At 32.6% G+C, this 20,236-nt stretch overlaps 1 protein-coding gene across 43 annotated transcripts in view; it reads left to right on the forward strand.

Moving 5' to 3' along the window:
• The window catches only part of LOC106872422 (protocadherin gamma-A3), a 430,239-nt gene that overhangs the window by 149,044 nt on the left and 260,959 nt on the right, over positions 1–20,236 (forward strand). The gene's annotated exons all lie outside the window — the stretch shown is intronic.

Below are 20,236 nucleotides of genomic sequence, written 5' to 3' on the forward strand. Positions count from 1 at the left end.
GCTTATGATAGTGATGACGACAGTTATGATGGTGATGATGATGGTTATAATGGTGATGACGACGGTTATGATGGTGGTAGTGGTGGTGGTGGTGGTAATGAGGAGGATAATTTTACGCCTGAATTCTATTCTCAATACCTAGCATAGCTTGCCAAGTAATGATTGCCGCTTAGCTCTGCACCCCTACCCTACCTGCAATGGTTATGTTCTGATTAGTGGCATCCAAGCCATAATCATCTCAAGTCATTTTTCATTTTTTTTACCTTTTCACAACTATACCATGTCAAGAACTGCATTATCCAACGTGTACTTCATACCTTCATTAAGACGATCGAATGTGATTTTAGGTGAGGAAATCTCATTGCTATTTCTAGCAAGTCTATGACATTTCTTGTTGGTTCAGCCTTTTGGCTGGCATCAAAACATTGTATTCATTATTAGCTTATATCTGACATGTTTCTAACATGGAGAATTCAATACTAAATCGATTTCTAATCAATGACAAATTTGTTAGAGCATGATTGAGATTGGTCCAGCGTTGACCTGATATTACAGATCATGACGTTGATGTCATATCAGATAACTTACTGGTTCTTTGTGCTGTGTTTCCTAAGAACATACTAGATAGACAGAGACATATGTTTACCTCCTGACTCGCATTCCGATACCTTCATTATTCTTAATATTGGCTCGTTGTTGTTTCATTGTTTCGTTCTTGTTGTTGTTGTTGCTGCTGTTGTTTTACATATAAATAGGCACCAAGCCTGACATCTTGAGAAGATACAGTCAATTATTCCTATTCTAAATTATCATTGGTAATTTATTTTATCAAGCTTGGAATTATAAATGGCAAAGTTTATTTTGGCGGTATGAGAGTAACAGCAACTGAGTTATGGAGAGATCTGCCAACTGTCTAAACATCCATCATTGGTTTGCAACTTCTTACAACTGCCACATGGCGTTGTATGCATATATATATTTCGTCCAACAGCTTTTATTTCTGGAGTAAAGATCATTTGCCAACATAGCATGGCAGTCCTGGTTTAGGACGAATGTTGCTGTAATTTAGCCCCAGGAGATATTTGCCCCAAACCAGGACTGCCATGGTATGTTGGCAAACAATCTTTACTCCAAAGTACTGTTGCTGAATATCTCTCATTGTGAGATTTACAAATAGTAATTTTCTAGCATATATTTCTATTGAACGCAGAGCTGCACATGTGGTTGTGTGGTTAAAAAGTTAAAAAGTTCTGTTCCAAATGATGCACTTTTGAGTTCAGTCCTACTATGTGGTACCTTAAGCAAGTATTTTCTGTTATGGTACCCAAGCTGATTAAGGCCTTGTGAGTGTATTTGGTAGACAGATACCGAAAGAAGTCCTTTGTAATGTACACAGATGTGCTACCATTACATTAAGCAAAGTCTTCAGTCTGTCTGCTATCAAATTAGATGCTTTAATGTTACCAGAGTGTAGATTTATTCACATTTAGTAAAAGGAGCACTCCGTCGGTTATGACGACGTGGCTCCCAGCTGATACGATCAATGGAACAGCTTCCTTGTGGAAGTAACGCACAAGTGGCTGAGCACTCCACAGACACATGTACCTTTAATATAGTTCTCAGGGAGATTCAGCATGACACAGAATGTGACAGGGCTGGCTCTTTGCAATACAGGTACAACTCATTTTTTGCCAGGTGAGTGGACTGGAGCAACATGAAATAAAGTGTCTTGCTCAAGGACACAACATGTCGCCTGGAATTGAACTCATGACTTTACGATTGTGAACCAAGTGCCCTAACCACTAAACCATGCACCTTCACTCACATTTAGTGCTTAAATGTAGAAGCATTGAGAGATATGTAAATAAGTTCTTTATTAATGTTGTATCTCGGTGCAAATCAGCTAAAAATAAAAGCTTGCCATACATTGGATTAAAAAAATAAATCCTTTATTTTATGTTTAATTTCATTGTAAATAACGACCACGGTAAGTAAACAGTGGCAGTGGTGGTAGTACAGAAACCATATGATTGATGAGTGCTTCAATAAAACTGTAGCGTTATGCCTAAATTCTCCCAAGTGCATAGAGAAAGCTACAGAAAGCCACATCAGTAGAAAAAAGACGAAAAATCAATATTCACCTTATCACTTAAGTGAAGACTAATCACTCATTAGTTGATATCTATAATTAGAAAAACACTCAAGCAATTCATTTACTATTTGGTCACATTTACATGAGATAAATAGACTTCTAAAAAGAATTGTTAATATAATCTTCCAATAACTTTATCTGTTGGGAGTAACTATGAGGTATATTTTCCATATTCTAATTAAGGATAATAATTATCTTAGTGCACCTATTAATATCAAATGCTTATGTTTGTATTACTATCCATTAGAAAGTGTTTGTTACTAGTTTATAAGTAGCATTGTGGACTTCAGTGTCTAATACTCTAATACCTGTGTGTTTGTGCGTATAAATTATCATGTACACGTGTGCATCTATTAACTTTGATTTTGTTACCTGTTGCGTCTAATGCTATGTGTCATGTACAAATATTTATGTGTATGTATCTATGTATGTATATGTATATATGTATATTTATAATATATAAAATACTTATATACATATATATATACATATTCATATATGTATACATGTACATACGTATGTGTTAAATATATATGTATATATATGTATATGATATATAAATCATCAAATGTATATATGTATATAAACAGAAACACATATTTATGTCTACACAGACAGAAACACACATATACACATACTAAACATCTGCACATTTACATGTGCACACACAGACTTATATAGATGTTAAGATCATGTAACCTTGAAGCATTGTTATCATAAATCTATGTAAATTTGCATACAAAATCCCCCAAACAACAATAGCAACAACAACAACAACAACAACAACAAAAGCAACAACAACAAAGCAATAACGACAAAACAACAGAAGTGAGATAATAAATAAATATAGAAAATCATTAAAAAGCCGTTTTTCTTTAAACATGCCTGAAAATCTGGTTCACCATTTATACAGGTATATATGTATGCACCTATGTCATTAATGTGCATGTGTGGCATTGTGCATATTTAACATATTTTCATGTAGATATATAAATAAATATATATATATATATATATACATATGTATGTATGCAAAATTAAAATGTAATCAGAAGTAATTAATCTTTCCAATATTGACAATCGCTGTCAAAATTCTTCCATTAGAAATTCTCCAAGAGAAACATTTTATATTTGTAAAATTCTTGGAAGCATAATTTCTCTTAAAAACTAAAATGTCAATAAAGATTGCAAATATAAATATTATTTCCATTTTAAAGCCAATTTGAGGCAGCTAACACAACACCTTTTCAGTATGTATGCATACTCATAAATATGTATATATATGTATATACATATATATATATATATATATATATATATATATATATATATATATATATATATATATATATATATATATATATATATATATATATATATATATATATGTATGTATGTATATACACATGTATGTACATATGCATATATATATCTGTGTGTGTAAATATATATGTATGAATTATATATTCATATATATATATATATTATACATACATATTTCTATATGTGTGTGTGTGGATATGTGGGTGTTGATTGTGCATATGTGTATAAGTATATGAGCATATATATGAATTTATGTATATATATTTATATAAGACATTTTATATATATATATATATATATATATATATATATATATATAAAACATATATATAAAACATTATATATAAATATATATATATACATATATGAATGATATATATATATATATATAAATATATCTGGATTAATTAATGAAACAGACTGTTTAATTTAATGTCAGTTTCTATCTCAAAATAATATGTAATTACCAATTTGTTCAAGCTTTATGATTTTTATTTCACTTTTATTAGTGTCATTATTAGAATTTCATTATATTTTTATTTTCTTTCAGTTTCTATTTTCTATTTTAATTATTCCTTGATGTTTACTTTTTTGTTTAAAATGTTTCCTGCCAACCACCAAATGCACAAATGTCTGTTGTTTCTAACATACCTGTAGAACATAATAATGCAATCATTATTCTATTGTTTTATATGCTTGCTGCTCTTATTTAGCATAACGATATCGACATATTATTTCAATGAACATTTTAACAACCAGCAGGTTATAGAAGCTTAGAATGTTAACCCTGACTGCTGTATTATTATAATTTCATTCATTAGTTGTATTATATCAGCATTGTATACCGGCACACTGATGGAGTTCTAAAGCATATAAGTACAGAATCAGTGTGGTGATTAGATTAATGCACTTGCTAAAAGCTATGCTATATTTCAAGTTCACATAATAAAGTTATATTCTTTTAAGTAATGACATTACAGACAAATGCACAAAATTGCATAATTCTCAACAGGAAGTTAATGGCATTTCTTTTTCTTACGCGCTCTCTCTTATATCTGCCATATTTAATACTTGAATAATTAAGTCATCTTTATAGAATATACCAATTAAGAAAACGCAATTATGTCCATTTTAGAAACTTTGTGATTCCACACTAGCATTTTCCACAGGGGAGAGAAAAAAATCTGATAAAATGCATTTTTTTGAATTATTCTAAATTTGATTGCAATGAATGCGTGATTAAGAAGTTTGCTTCCCAACTACATGGTTTTGAATCCAACCCTGCTGTGAGGCACCTTCAGCAAGTGCCTCCTATTATAGCCCCAGGCTCACCAAAGCCTTGTATGTGCATTTAGTAAAAAGAAACTGAAAGAACCAGTTGTGTACACAAATACATACACATATACATATGTATGTATGTGCATATATATATACAATGGACTCTCTCATCATTAGACGATGTATGAGGTTTCAATGATTCCTTATCGAACAACCACACAAATGATTTATGCATAGGGATCAAATGTTTGTGTAGATATGAGCTCACTCCCTCCATCGGATCAACATTACCTGTACAGGTAAGAATAAGTTCTGGAGTTGATTTGTTCGTGTAAAGGCGGCACTCCAGTCAAATGACTCAAACAAGTAAAAGAATAAAAGAATGTATATATATATATATATATATATATAATATTACAGGTAAAAACTCAAGATCAATTTATAAAAAATTAAAATTAAATTTAGTTTCACAGTATTAAATATATATATATATTTAATACTTTGATCTTGAGTTTTTACCTGTAATTTTGGATTTTTATCGCTAATATTATATATATATATACATTCTTTTATTCTTTTACTTGTTTGAGTCATTTGACTGTGGCCATGCTGGAGTGCCGCCTTTACACGAACAAATCAACTCCAGAACTTATTCTTACCTGTACAGGTAATGTTGATCCGATGGAGGGAGTGAGCTCATATCTACACAAACATTTGATCCCTATGCATAAATCATTTGTGTGGTTGTTCGATAAGGAATCATTGAAACCTCATACATCGTCTAATGATGAGAGAGTCCATTGTATATATATATGCACATACATACATGCGCTGCATGTTCTGTGATTTTTTATCCATATCATCGGAAAATTAGATAAAATAATTACTTTTGTTTCAAAGAAATTCCATCCAGGTATTTTCAAAATATTCTGCCTCCCCTTCCCCCTCTCTCACTGACTCGTACGTCTGCTTTGAGAAGACCACGTGACATCCCCTCTCTGTCTCTTTGTTAGTGTAGAATTGTTGCTAGCCTCGTTCCACTTTCTGACACGAACAAAGAGCAATCCCATAATTCCTGAGTTAGCCAGATGAAATGTCGGAATAAACTGAATAAGCTTGAATTTTTTTTTAATCCAAAACATCTGTTTGCACTATTATATTTTTGGAGTGTTTTGAAAACAAAAGATATTATCTATATTATATTTCTTATTTCAGAAGTAGCTAATTCATCCTAAATTAATTTGACTAACGTTATTTTTCCGTTTTGTTGAAATTGACTCAGATGCAATTTACTCAGACGCTTACTCGTGTGTTTTTATATAAAAGTAACCTTTTTCAAAATGAGTGTTATAAACGATATTTTGAGAAATAGTTTTTCCAAAAGAGAAACAATTAATTATAAACGGTGGGAGACCAACACCGAATTTACCTAATTTGTGAAGCTAAAAGAAATTCACGAGATAATTCCAGGTTAATTTGAAAAGAAAAACTGGTTAACTGGAAGTGCTACACTTAATAAATTATTCTGTTGGCCTAGTTTACTTTTTTGCTTAGAAAAGAATGTTTAGAATGATAAAGGTTATGATGATTTAAATAATTTACATATGGCTATGCTAAAGCACGAGTGTTCTCAAAGGCATATAAAATCTTTGATAGATCTTAAAATATTCGTGATCTTGTTGAAGCTATGCCAGAACTCTTCAATCTGTGCAAGTTGATTTTGACAATTCCGTCTACCACTGCTTCTGTAGAGCGATCCTTTTCTGTATTAAGTAGAGTCTAGATATACCAAAGAAATACGACAGGAGAAAGAAGACTGTCTGGGTTAGCACTAATGTCAACTGAAAAAGATTTATTACAACAATTGACGAAAAGAGAAGATTTCTACGAAAATATGATAGATATATTTGCCCAGAAAGATCGAAGAATTGAATTAATTTATAAATGAGGTAAATAACATTTTAGAACATAAAAAAAAACTTAATATATTAAAGGGCATATATTGCAGGTTTTGGTTAGTGTTTGTTATAACGTAAGTTTCGACCTTCTTACATCAGCATTGTTTCGCAGGAGAAATGGTTCGACTTCTTCGTCACACCTAACCTACATAGGTTTTCCTTTCTGTGCTGCTGGGTGTAGTCTATTTACGGCCATAAATAAGTGTCTTGTTTCAATTTCAGATATGTTGACTTCTGCCACAACAGTTTTTTTTTTGGGGGGGGGGGAGGCTTTTCACAATGTTAAATTTTGGCAGTCTTTCATTGTGTGTGTATTCATGTATATGCGTGTATTTTCAATGTGTGTGCGTGAGACGTAGTCTTTTAATATACGGAGTTCAATAAGTTTCAGAACAGTCTACTTGAGTATCAATAATTTTCCCGGAATTGACAAGTAGCATGATAAAGCACTTGACTTGTCTTCGAGAGCGTAACTATCTAAAACTATGGCCATATAATGTAACTAAATGTGTTCTCTTTATTAAATCAATTCAAATTGATTCAGCTGAACCAATAGGTATAGGGGCTAATGCAGAATCGCACCCCTTTGAAAAACGAAATTTTGTGAAATTTTTTTTCGAATTCCTACCTTTAACAGAGATTCCGAATATGCAAACATATTAACAGAATCCACTATCATCTTTATTCCATTTCACTTATGATTTTTAGACTTTTTTAAGGGAGAGTGAGGATGGGAAAGTACTGTCGTTTCGAAGAGAGAGAAAAATACAAACAATACACTTATTTCAGGCTCATCTCTACAGAGCCATTTCTTATTCCCTGCTTATTCTAGGTCATACGGGGGTGATTGCATATTCAGAATCTCCCATATGTAAATCGTAGGAATACGAAAATTCTTTTACTGAAAAATTGCCAGTGGGGCGGGGGGGGGAAGAGAAATTCATTGCATGCCCAGCCCCGGAAGTCACCGCACACCACTGATATATATATATAGTCTTAGGGATGAGTTCATGAACCTTGGTTCTTTTCCCTAAAACTACATATATAAATAAATTGACACACTCATATATACACAAGACTAATTATCATCAGAGGTGATAATTAAATATACTGAAACCCAGAAAACAAGTGTAAAAGACATTTCTTTCAGAAATTCTCATTTACATGTATTTAATTCTTTACTGATACAACAAAAACTTACTCTTCATTGTGGAAAGGCGTTCTGTATGGCAAGGAATTTCAGAAACTGTATTAAGCAGTTGGTTTAATAATGCATTTTACCAGGAAATTCTATCAAGCAGTGTCAATGCAATGTAATTCTATAACCTTTCTGTAATCTAATCCTATCACTTTACCATTTGAGAATTTAACACTCACAAGCTGAACAACATAATCCATCCACATTGTGCTAATGTCTTCCTTAGCATGAAATGCAGATGGCAGTTCAATAACTCCACTTGATGGAGAAACACTTTAAGAGCAAGCAAGTTGACTATTTTGTGAATTGTCTCAGTGTTGCTGCTTTGAAACACTATTTAGCAGTGAAAATAATAAGGTGTAAGAGAAATATTAATGGCAGGTTATGACATTGGTATTCATCAGCCATATGCATGTGTATGTATGTGTGGGGGTGAAGGTATACATATCTGTGTGTGCATGTGTGTGTATCTTATATATATATATTTTTGTATATATATATATATATATATATATATATGTGTGTGTATATATGTATATATATATATGTGTGTATATATATATATACATACATATAGTCATACATACACACATACACACACACACATATATATATATGTATATATATATGTATGTATGTATATATATATATGTATGTATATATATATATATATATATATATATATATATATATATATATATATATATATATATATATATATATATATATATATATATATATATATATATATGTATGTATGTATATATAATATGTCCATATTGCAGGTTCTCACTTGACAAGAAATTATCACCATTTTCATTTGTAACCAGCAATATAGTATTAATAAATATACGATATGTGTGTGTGTGTGTGTGTGTATTATTGCTGATCCGTTGCTGACTACAAATGAAAAACGATGGAAGCGATGATAATTTCTCGTCCTCAAGTGTGACCATGTAATGTGAACACTTGTAGTGATTCCCATAGCAGTGAACACAATGAAGTAAATATATAATTAGATATACATTTCAATGTCGTTATATTTGTTTATCCTAATGTACCAAAAATTTCTGACACACAATAAGTTGTATTTACTATGTTTGCTCTCACTCCATCCTAATGATTTCTGAATTAAGTACAAAGCCAGGAGCTTTGAGGGAAGGGGCTTAGCTGATCTTATTGGCCTTAGTCTTTGATTGGCACTTTATTTTATTGATCTTCAGAAAGATGAAATTCAAAGTTGACCTCGGCAGGATTTGAACTCAGAACATGATGATAATGATGATGACAGATATTTTATCATGTTAATACTCGAAGCTGGTCCCATGGACAGCACTAATCATATAGCCTTTCTTTGGTTAATCTTTTAGCATTCAGCTTATTCTGCTTATTTATTCACATTGTTTTGAATTAATCCTGTATTATCTCATAGCTAAGATATTTCATTAATGTGATTCTATATTCTTAGAATGACATTGTAGGGTAGATGTGAGAGGTCAGATCTGGTCAATGCAAGCATAAAACAGGTAGGAGACTTGGGCTGGATATGACTGATTTAAATGCTAAGATGCTTATTATACAAAGACATATAATATCATACATACCCTCATATACACAAGAATTTATCATCATCATTATCATCATCATCATCATCATCATCGTCATCATCATTTAACATCTGTTTTCCATACTGGTATGGGTTGGACAGTGTGACAAGAGCCGGTAAGTCAGGCTAGTTAATGTCCTCCGAACATACAGAGGAATTCTGAATGCAGGGTCTGCCTTAATTAGTCTTGACCATACATCTATGCATATATATGAAAACCTGGAAAAGGATTTCTTTAAGAAATCTAACAGCTGTCTATGCATGCAACCTCTCATCTCCACCCACTCACTCCACCCCCAAGAGAAGACTCATCCTGGATCAATATGGCCTAGCACTAAGGCGGTGAGCTGGCAGAAACGTTAGCACGCCAGGCAAAATGCTTAGTGATATTTTGTCTGACTTTACGTTCTGAGTTCAAATTCCGCTGAGGTCGATTTTGCCTTTCATCCCTTCAGGCTCGATTAAATAAGTACCAGTTGTGTACTGGGGTCAATCTAATCAACTGGCCCCCTCCCCCAAAATTTCAGGCCTTGTGCCTAGAGTAGAAAATAATATGGTCTAGCACTGCTATGGTTGCAAGAATTACTGTCAGAACCTAATGAGCTGGAACAGATGCTGCAAGCTCTGCCAATTCCTGATACAAGATTGGAACACTTTTTTTCTTTTGGTTTTCTTTATCTTTCTTTTTTTTTTTCTTGTCAACTCTGAAAGTTTGGATGGCAAATTTGACTTTGTCGGGATTTGAACTCAGAATGCAGAGAGTCAGAACAAATACCAGAAGGCATTCTATCCACTACCCTAACCCAAACTCTACCAATTCTCCACCTTCTACAAAAACAAACAGTAAGAAATAACTGCCAAAAACATTGTTAACCGCACAGACATATCGAAAAAAACCCCAAAAACCCCCAAAAAACCACAGATTCTCTTAAATACACTCAATTTCATAGAAGCATTATGGTACACAGAAACATTTTTGAATACACCTAACAATATAGAGATCCCCCCCCCCACCTAATAAAACAACAAAAAGAAAAAAAACAAGCACTCCCCCCTCTCCACCACTCCACCCTTGCTTTCCTTAGTGATGCTTTGTTTCATTTTACCATTCTTTATCTCATTATTCCATTTCATATTGTTTATGTCATTCATATGTGCAGAAAACAGGAAACGGCACTTGCTATTCATTTTAGGATAGCAAACGATAGAGAACCAGACATTTGTTTTAGCTTCATCTTCTTTGTTTGTTTTTATTTATTTATTCATCTAAGATATTATCTCAACGAAATGATTCAGTACCAGTAATCCAAACTCTACAGTTCCAGCTTCATTCTTATTTAAAGGTTTAGGATTATATAAATGTAGCAGACGATTTCAATGAAAGAATTCAATTCAACCAAACTAACAAATATTGTAAACAATATTTTTATTTTTTCTCCAGTCGTAGTCAAAGTGAATGTTTTGGGATTGTTTGTTTGTTTTTGCAGCATACCAGTTCTTCAAAGTTTTTTACCTTTGAATTTTTCCTTTATGTGTGTTTTCTTTTTTTTTTTTTGTCCTTTAGTTCTTTGCATGAGATGGTGGAGTGGTAGTGAGGTGGGGGGAGCAGTTGTTTGTTTGTTTCTAAATAGCAAAGTTTTGTGTCCGTTATATATGATAACATGCATTGTTGCATAATAGACTTACTTTTTTTTTTGGAAATTCTGCTTTTTAATAGCAACAACAACAACAGTAATAATGGTTTCAAATTTTGACACAAGGCCAGCAATTTCGATGGGAAGTCAATTACATCGACCCCCAGTACTCAAATAGTATTTATTTTATTGACGCTAAAAAGATGAAAGGCAAAGTTGACCTTGGCAGAATTTGAACTCAGAACTTAAAGACAGATGAAAGCATTTTGCCGGGTGTGCTAATGATTCCGCCAGCTTACCACCATAATAATAATAATGATGATGATTATGACGACAACGACGATGATGACGGTGGTGGTGGTGAGGGTGATGATGATGATGATGATGATGATGATGATGTCGATCCTTTCTACTGGAGCAGTGGTTCCCCCCCACCCTTTTCACTACCAATGACCCCTTTTATTTAAATGAGTTTTCCCAGGAAAGGTCTGTCAGCTTAACATGTTCACAGACCCCCCTCCCCCCAGTACCACCTCCTTGCAGACCACCAGGGGCCCACGGACCACAGGTTGGGAACCACTGTACTAGAGGCATAAGGCCTGAAATTTTGAGATTGCCAACTACATCGACCCCAGTGCACAACTGGTACTTACTTCATCAATCCAAAAAGGATGAAAGGCACTGCTGACCTCGGCAGAATTTGAACTCAGAATGTAAAGACAGTCAAAATGCCTCTAAGCATTTTGTCCAATTTGCTAATGATTCAGCCAGCACACCACCTCAGTAATAATAACAATAATGATAATAATAATAGTTTCTTTTATTGGCCACAGGGGCATAGATGAAGGATACATCACGAGGACAGTAAGCAATTTGTGTGAGGATAAAAGGATGGGGGGAGGGTAATAATAATAACGATAATAATCATTTCAAAATTGGCATAGTTTGCTAGTTTTTTACATAGCTTGTTATAACAATAATAATAATAATAATAATGATAATGATAATGATGACGATAATAATAATAACTAAAATAATAATAATGATAATAATAATAATAATAATAATAATAATAATAATAATAATAATAATAATAAATTGTCTCAACACGTATTGAGAAGAGCATTGTGGCTGTGAATTTTCTTTCCTTTTCCCTATATTTTCTTTGTTTACTTTTTTTATGTTTTATTTTTCCTTTTTCTTTCTATCTTTCTTCCCTTTTTCTCTATCACATGACTTTGTAAATGGACAATTTGGTGTGTTTTATTTTAATGGCCTACCAATGTACAGAGTGCGTTTCACTGCCCTAGGTATCAGGAAGATACTCAGCAAGAAATGGAAACAGAATTGAAAGACTATGCTAATGAAAATAATAATAATAATAATGATGATGATGATGATGATGATGATGATGAGTTCTTTTATTTGCCACAAGGGTGAAGGATAAGGGGGACAGTACAAAGACAGGCATTAATAACAAGATGCTATGAAAGAAACACTTACAAACTAGGCCTATTTTGAAGGGGGTTATTATAATCATCATCATTACCATCATCACCGTCATCATCATTATCATCGTCGTCATCGTCGTCGCCGTCGTTGTCGTCATCCCCACCACCATCGTTATTACATTTTAAATAACAGACGTTTTATCTTATAGAATTTTTCTTCTTTTAGTATGTTCTCTGATATTTCTTCGACTCAACATTTCAAAATTGTGTTAATGTCTTAAAAGTTTTATAGATATGCATTTATGAGTGATACATGTGTGTGTGTGTGTGTGTGTGTGTGTGTGTGTGTGTGTGTGTGCGTGTGTGTTTGAATATGGGTGTGTCTTGGTTTTAGTATATGCATATTGTATGAGAGTGCGTGTGTGTACATACATGGCATGTGTTTGTGTGCGTATGTGTGTGCGCCTTTGTATGTGGTTCTGTACATCATTAGTGTTTTTTGGCTGTTGTCAGTTTGCAGTGTCTTTATTTATATATTTATTTATTTATTTATTCCATCTTTTTTATTTTTTTATTTTTTATTTTTTTTATATATTGCCATTCAAAATTCCTTTCACCTTGCCATAAAATTTTTCAAGAAATATTTTACTATACACTTCCAGACTCTCTATCAATTTACTGCTTATAATTTCCTCTCTTACACTGCCGATCTTTAAAGAAAATGCTAATTCCAGTGACAGTTCTTAGAAATGTCAATGGTAATAAAAAGCATTGCAACATTTTCCACCCACTTTTTTTATGATACTTCAGTTAACAAACCCACACACACACACAAACACACTCACACGTGTGCATGCACACTCTTACACATATGCATACACAAAACAAGAAAACAAATGTCAGATTTAGAGCTAAGGTGTATTTTATTGAGCATTAAAGATTCAACAGCTTTCATTTTATTATTGTGTAGTGTGTTCTTTTTGTTGTTGTTTTTAATAAAAAAAATTAAAAAAACTATACTTAATGATGATGTAAAGTGAAATTTACATAACTTTATTACTTTGATGTCATATAAAGAATTGAGACCACATTAGTCTAGAGCCCAAGTGCATCAGATGTATAGAGGAAAAACTTTATATCAGCTAAACCTCAATGATCACATCATTAAGTTTAATATTATATGGCAGTGCTGCTGCTGTTTACTTGCACAGCTAGCAGAAAACACAATAACAACAGCATTATCCAGGAAAAAAACATGAGAAGTCCGTTTTGGTAAGCGCTATAGTTTGTTAGTAAGCTGTATTCCCAGAAAATTATTTGTCTGCCTCATACTTTATAAATGTATACTAACTGTATGGTCGATGTGTTTAGCTCATATATGACAGTTTGCAATTAGGGAAAATCCTGAGGTATGAGATGGTTGAGTGGTTAAGAAGCCTGCTTTTTGACCATTGGATCCTGGCAGTGCTGGACTAACCATTAAGCAAAATAAGTGCGTGCTTAGGGCATCAAGTGAAGGAGGGGGGTACCACAGAAATGGTAAATGGTTTACAGCACAAAAGAAATCACTTTAAACTTGCTAAAATAATATTCTGGATGCTTTTATCTCTACTAAGTACAGATGCAGATGTGTTACCTAAGAGTAATTTTGAGGATCTGATCAAAGACTTTGCAATTCAAATATGAATAAAGTGGAAAAATACAAAAATAAACATTATTTTCCCTTTTACTGTTTTGTTTCGTTTTGAAAATAAAATTTTTTATACTTTTATATTGTTTCTATTTAGAATTTTAGAATTACATAATCTTCTATGGGAACACCAAAATCTTTTAAGTGCTTAGGGCCTCAATGGGTTTTAATCTGGCCCTGGGTTCAGTAAAAGAGGCCAATAGAATAAGTCCTGGGGTCGATTTGGTCAATTAAAGGTGGTGCTCCAGCATGGCTGCTGTCAAATGAGTGAAACAAATAAAAGAATAAAAGAATATAGTATATATATATATATATATATATATATATATATATATATATATATATATATATATATATATATATATATATATATATATATATATATTAGTTTAGTTGAATCAGCCTCTTGCTACTCTGAATTTCACCTGTAAGTGTACAAGATCTTGCCTGAAGATCTCAAGTGTCTACAGGTGAAATTCAGAGTAAAAAGAAAGTGAAATGACCAAAATAAAATACTATTGATTTATACCATGGTATTGAGTACTCTTTTATCAAACTGTTGTTTCTAAATATGTGTGTGTGTGTATACACATACTTACATTTTTATATATATATATATATATCTATATATAGTCATATATATACATATGTATTCATATATGCATATGAATATATATACACACACACACACACATATATATATAGATATATATACACATATATGCATATATATGTGTGTGTGTACATTTATGTACGTGCATATACACAACACACACATAGCATACAAATATGTGTGTATATGTCTGCCGTCTCTGTATGTTAAAATTTACATATCTAATACACTCTACCAACCATTCTTATGTTCTTATTGTTTCATTGAGTGATTTCCCTGAACTTTCATCTCTTTTAGATTCCTGCAAACTACTTGAAATCTCAAATAATGTCTGCTTTTATTACCAACTACTCCAACACATATGGAGCATTTAAAATTTGTTTTCCAACCATTCCATCAAAGATTACATTTCATCTTATAGAAATATATTCATTCTTAATGCTAAAAGACTCCCCATCTATTCTATTTTTTCCCATTCACTTTACTTGCCTAATTTAGAAATATTTCCAACCCTCAACCCCACCCAATCTCTTCTGTCCAGTCATCACCTACTCTCCACCACCTTCCCTTCAGCTTATATTTACCATTGACCAAAGCCACAACCACAACACTCCTCACTCAACCTTTGTTTATTGTTCAATATATTTGTTCCACTTCACTCGTACCCTGTCTCTAACCATTCCTCACTCCCTCCATACTCTTGTGCAGCTTTACTCACCCACCCTCCTTGTTTTTCTGTCCCCAGTTCCCACCTTGACACCTTCTTACGACCATGTTTATCTCCCTTTCCGGCTCCATTCTAATTATTCAAAACCCTCTGGGATCAACTTTGCCTTTCATCCCTTTGGATGGAAGGTTGGGAGGAGGTCGATGAAATAAAGTACCAGTCATATACTGGGATAATACTATCACCTAACTCTGTGTATATATATATATATATATATATATATATATATACATATATATATTATATACATGTATGTGTGTGTGTGTGTTTGTGTGTCTTGGTGTTTGTGTTGTTTATCCCTGCTCACTACTTGACAAGTGGTGGTCTTGGTTGTTTACATCCATGTAACTTAGCAGTTTGACAAGAGGGACAGATAGAATAGGCACCTGATATAAAAACAGAGATAAGCATTGTTGTCAACTTGTTTGACTAAAACTCTTTCGGGGCAGTGCCCCAGCATGGCCACAGTCTAATGAAGCAAAAGACAAAAACAAACAATAAAGGATTACTGAGCTGAAGTTCCGTAAGTTTTTCATCAAAGACCTTCTCCATTCAACCACTTCACTTGTTTATTTTTAGCAGAAATCTAAAAAAAAAACAAAAAAAAAAACATGCATTGACAGTAAACTAAATATAACAAAAACTCGCTGATGACATTTTGTGTCATAGATTCTACCATTTTATTTCAAATAAATTTCAAATATGTAAATAACATAACACAAACATATTCAGCATTATTTAGATCATATACATGTGATATTATTTACATATCTCAAAAGAAACTCAGTTGAGATTTCCTCAACATGAGAAGTAGCAGTTATTTTACTATCACATTCATCTCTCACCTCTATTTATTTTTGATAAAATATTTAAATATTTCAGTTTTTAAAATTGATTTTATGTTACAAATAAAATAATTTCATTATTTTTTTTTTTTAATTTTATTATACTTTTTAGAAATTATACATAAAAAAAATTGACTCTAAAGATAGTTGTACAATTTTTGTTTGTTTCTTTTCTTTGCTTTTGAGGTATTTTTGGTTTTATTTTTCTAATCAATGGCTCTAATTTGTAAGATATCTCTAATTTCTGTTATTGTACGCTACCTCGTAACTCTACAACAATTCTAATAATACCCCTCACGAACGGCAGCATATTATTTCGGTTTAGTATTTCTGCTCGTCTAAGTTTTTACACATTTAGAAATCTATAGAATATTGATGAAATTTTTCCTTTTTTTTTTTGTTTGTTTTTTCAACTTTTTATAAACATCATGAATTTGAAAATTTCCTGTCAGAAAAAACAAAAAAAAAAAATTTTTTTAATTTAAATTTTTAAAAAATGACAGAACCAAAATTATGAAATTACAACGACTTTGCATGTGTGTACCAATGTTGGAGTATATGAGTTAGACAGATATCAAAGTAGATAACTATCAGATGCAGAAGCATGAAATGTTTCAGTTGATTTAAAGGACGGTTCTTGTTGTTTTCTGTTTTCTTTCTTTTTTGTTTTCATTCTTTGTTATTATGCCAAATTAAAAATTAAATCAATGTTTTTTTGTAATTGATCTGAATTTTAATAAATGTGTCTGTTAAGTTCATTAGCAAGACAAAATGTTTGGTATTAAATGGAAGATTTCCATATATGATATTATGGGCATCAATATGATTATATTGTAGAATTAAAAGCAGACACACACACACAACACCAAATGTACACACTGCGATAAACATGCACACATACACAAACACATGCATACAAGCATATATACGTATGTGAATATATATATACATATGTATATACATAAATATATATACACACACATATATATATGTGTGTGTGTGATTCTATTTATCTACCTCTCTCTCTCTCTATCTATCTATCTATCCATATATATATATATATATATATACATACAATATATAAACACATATCACATATACATGTGCATATGTACATGAATAGATATGTTATGCAGGCAATGGACATATATTAGTTTATGTACATACATACGCACACACGCACATATATATATATATACAGACATACATACATATGCAATTTATATATGTATATATACACACACACATATATACACAAAGTGGATGTGATGCCAAAGATATGATATCGCAGCTAAAGTTTCAAGCTGCATTTGAAAAATAATTTTTTATTCATTTAATGAATCTCTCTAAATGAATTTGATAAATTGATAAAATTGTGAATAATTTCAGCTTTTCTTCAGAATGGTAAAAGTGCTTCTAGCAATGTTTTAGCACCATCCATTTGGTTGGCCATCAGATAGGATTAGCATTTCTACAATGCATTTATTGTTGATTAGTTACTGATTGATTGTATTGATCTTTTATAAGTTCTTTAATTTGTTCTTAGCCATTTTGATCATGGCCATGCTTGAGCATAAAATTTATTTTGAAATGGTGTTGATGGTGCTAGTAGTAGTGTTGGCAGTGTTGATGGTATTGGTGGTAGTGGTGGTGGTGGTGGTGGTAGTGGTGGTGGTGGTGGTGCAATAATCATCAACTTCCATTTGTCAACATATTTAAGCAAATCAATACTGAAATGCATCCCAACATGGGTGTGTGTCTGTGTGTCTGTCTCCGCCTCCAAAATGTGCCATTACCAAACCAAGCTGAATGGCCAGTCAGCCATGCCAAATCGTCAACATCCAAATAACTATGCCCAATCATCTCATTCCACTCCCAGAAAATAACTAATTAAAATGGAAATGTTCTTTCGTGTGTACAGCGTCAAGAAAAGTCTAATGAAAATATTTGATTCCTGCTATGACATTTAGGGATAAGGCAGAAATATTGAGGTTCTGGTTGAAATGATACAACATGCAGGGGTCAATATACCTTCAAAACTGTTTTTAGATCTGATGGAACACATCTTCATTGCTGCCTTACAAGAGGTATGCTACCTGAAGAGCCAGGAATATTTATTTCTTTATTGCCCACAGGGGACAAACAAGAACAGACAAAGGGATTAAGTTGATTACATCGACCCCAGTGCATAACTGGTACTTATTTAATTGACCCTGAAAGGATGAAAGGCAAAGTCAACTTCGGTGGAATTTGAACTCAGAACATAACGGCAGACAAAATACCGCTAAGCATTTCAGCTGGCATGCTAACAATTCTGCCAGCTTACCAGGAATATTGCAAAATTCTTCTTCTATTATAATTCTATTCTCATTCAAAGAATATTAAATTGACTGTGGTACTTTATGCTATTGGTCCCAGAAGAATGAGAAGCAAAGGCTTTGAGCCAAGAAAGTGAAAGGGTTCTGAGGTCCTGAGAGTTAGGTCATCAGTTCAATTCCTGAACCAAGTGGCACATTCTGTCTTTGGGTAAGGCACCAGTTTACTCTGCTAAAAATGAGTCCTAGCCTGATGCTGGTGTTGCCCTCTCTCTCTCTCTCTCTCTTTCTCTCTCTCTCCAACTATCACATCATTAATGTTCCATTGTGTTAAGGGTGGAGGGGTGGGTGCTGAGTAGGTGTTTCTATCTGTTTGCAGCTACACAACTACCTAAAGCAATTTGTGAAAGTATGGTGCATCATGCTACCTGATTATCACTCGTTTATGACTGACATCTAAGCAAGCTTTAAGGATATTAACTGAAAGCTAATTGCAATTAACTTACAACTAATATATGTTATATAATCCACTCGGCTTATCGACATTGAGTCCTTTCCATAGTTTTTGATTTAGTTTATTCTCTGATCAAACATAAACAAAACTAATGTTGTCCATCATCTCTGAGTTACAGAGAGGAAAATGGACAACATTATTTCATGGAATTGTTGAAGGTATTGAACTACAATATTAATGTCATGGTGTGAATTATCTTCCAAAAGCTAACGTTATACTTTGAGAGGAAATGGTTTAGTTCAGCTTTTTACATATTATTTGTATCATCACATGGTTAGTCAATTTCGTTGATTTATTTTTATCCTTGCTAACATCTGTATATGCGTTTCTACATGATGCTACAGTGATGAGGAATGTGTAAATATGAAGGAAGTTGAAATGGCATTAAAGTAAGTCATAGTAGATTGTTATGGCAAGTAGATACAATCCTTTCCCTCCAAGAATAATGGTTTCTTGATGTCATTCAGATCTCACCAGGGAATATGAAACAATGAGAACTGAACATTATTGCAGCATAACACAGCTATTTTCGACCACGTTTATTTGTACACCCAACATGGCCATAGCAAATGAAACACTTCTTTTTCATTAATATCAAACCAAAACAGAAAAATAAAAACATAGGAGAGTTGTGGGGGACTTGGTACTAAATCTATTTCAAACATCATTGTAGTATGATTGCTAATCTTGGGTAACGGAACAATACACTAGACTAATGGTGGTATTTAAATACCAACATTAAAATACACATCAACAGCAGATGACTATATACACCTATCAATGAACCATAATCTTCACTTCGAATCTGAAACCATATTTAAACTCACCATTGTACAGTGCCACCATCATCTGCTTCCTCCCTTGGAAAATATCCAACGACTAAAGAAAATTAGAAAACTTTTGTATTTGTCCATTTTGCTTGTGTTTCATGG

Source organism: Octopus bimaculoides, chromosome 13 (genome assembly GCF_046866305.1).
Source record: "Octopus bimaculoides isolate indiv1 chromosome 13, ASM4686630v1, whole genome shotgun sequence".
Classification (NCBI taxonomy): domain Eukaryota; kingdom Metazoa; phylum Mollusca; class Cephalopoda; order Octopoda; family Octopodidae; genus Octopus; species Octopus bimaculoides.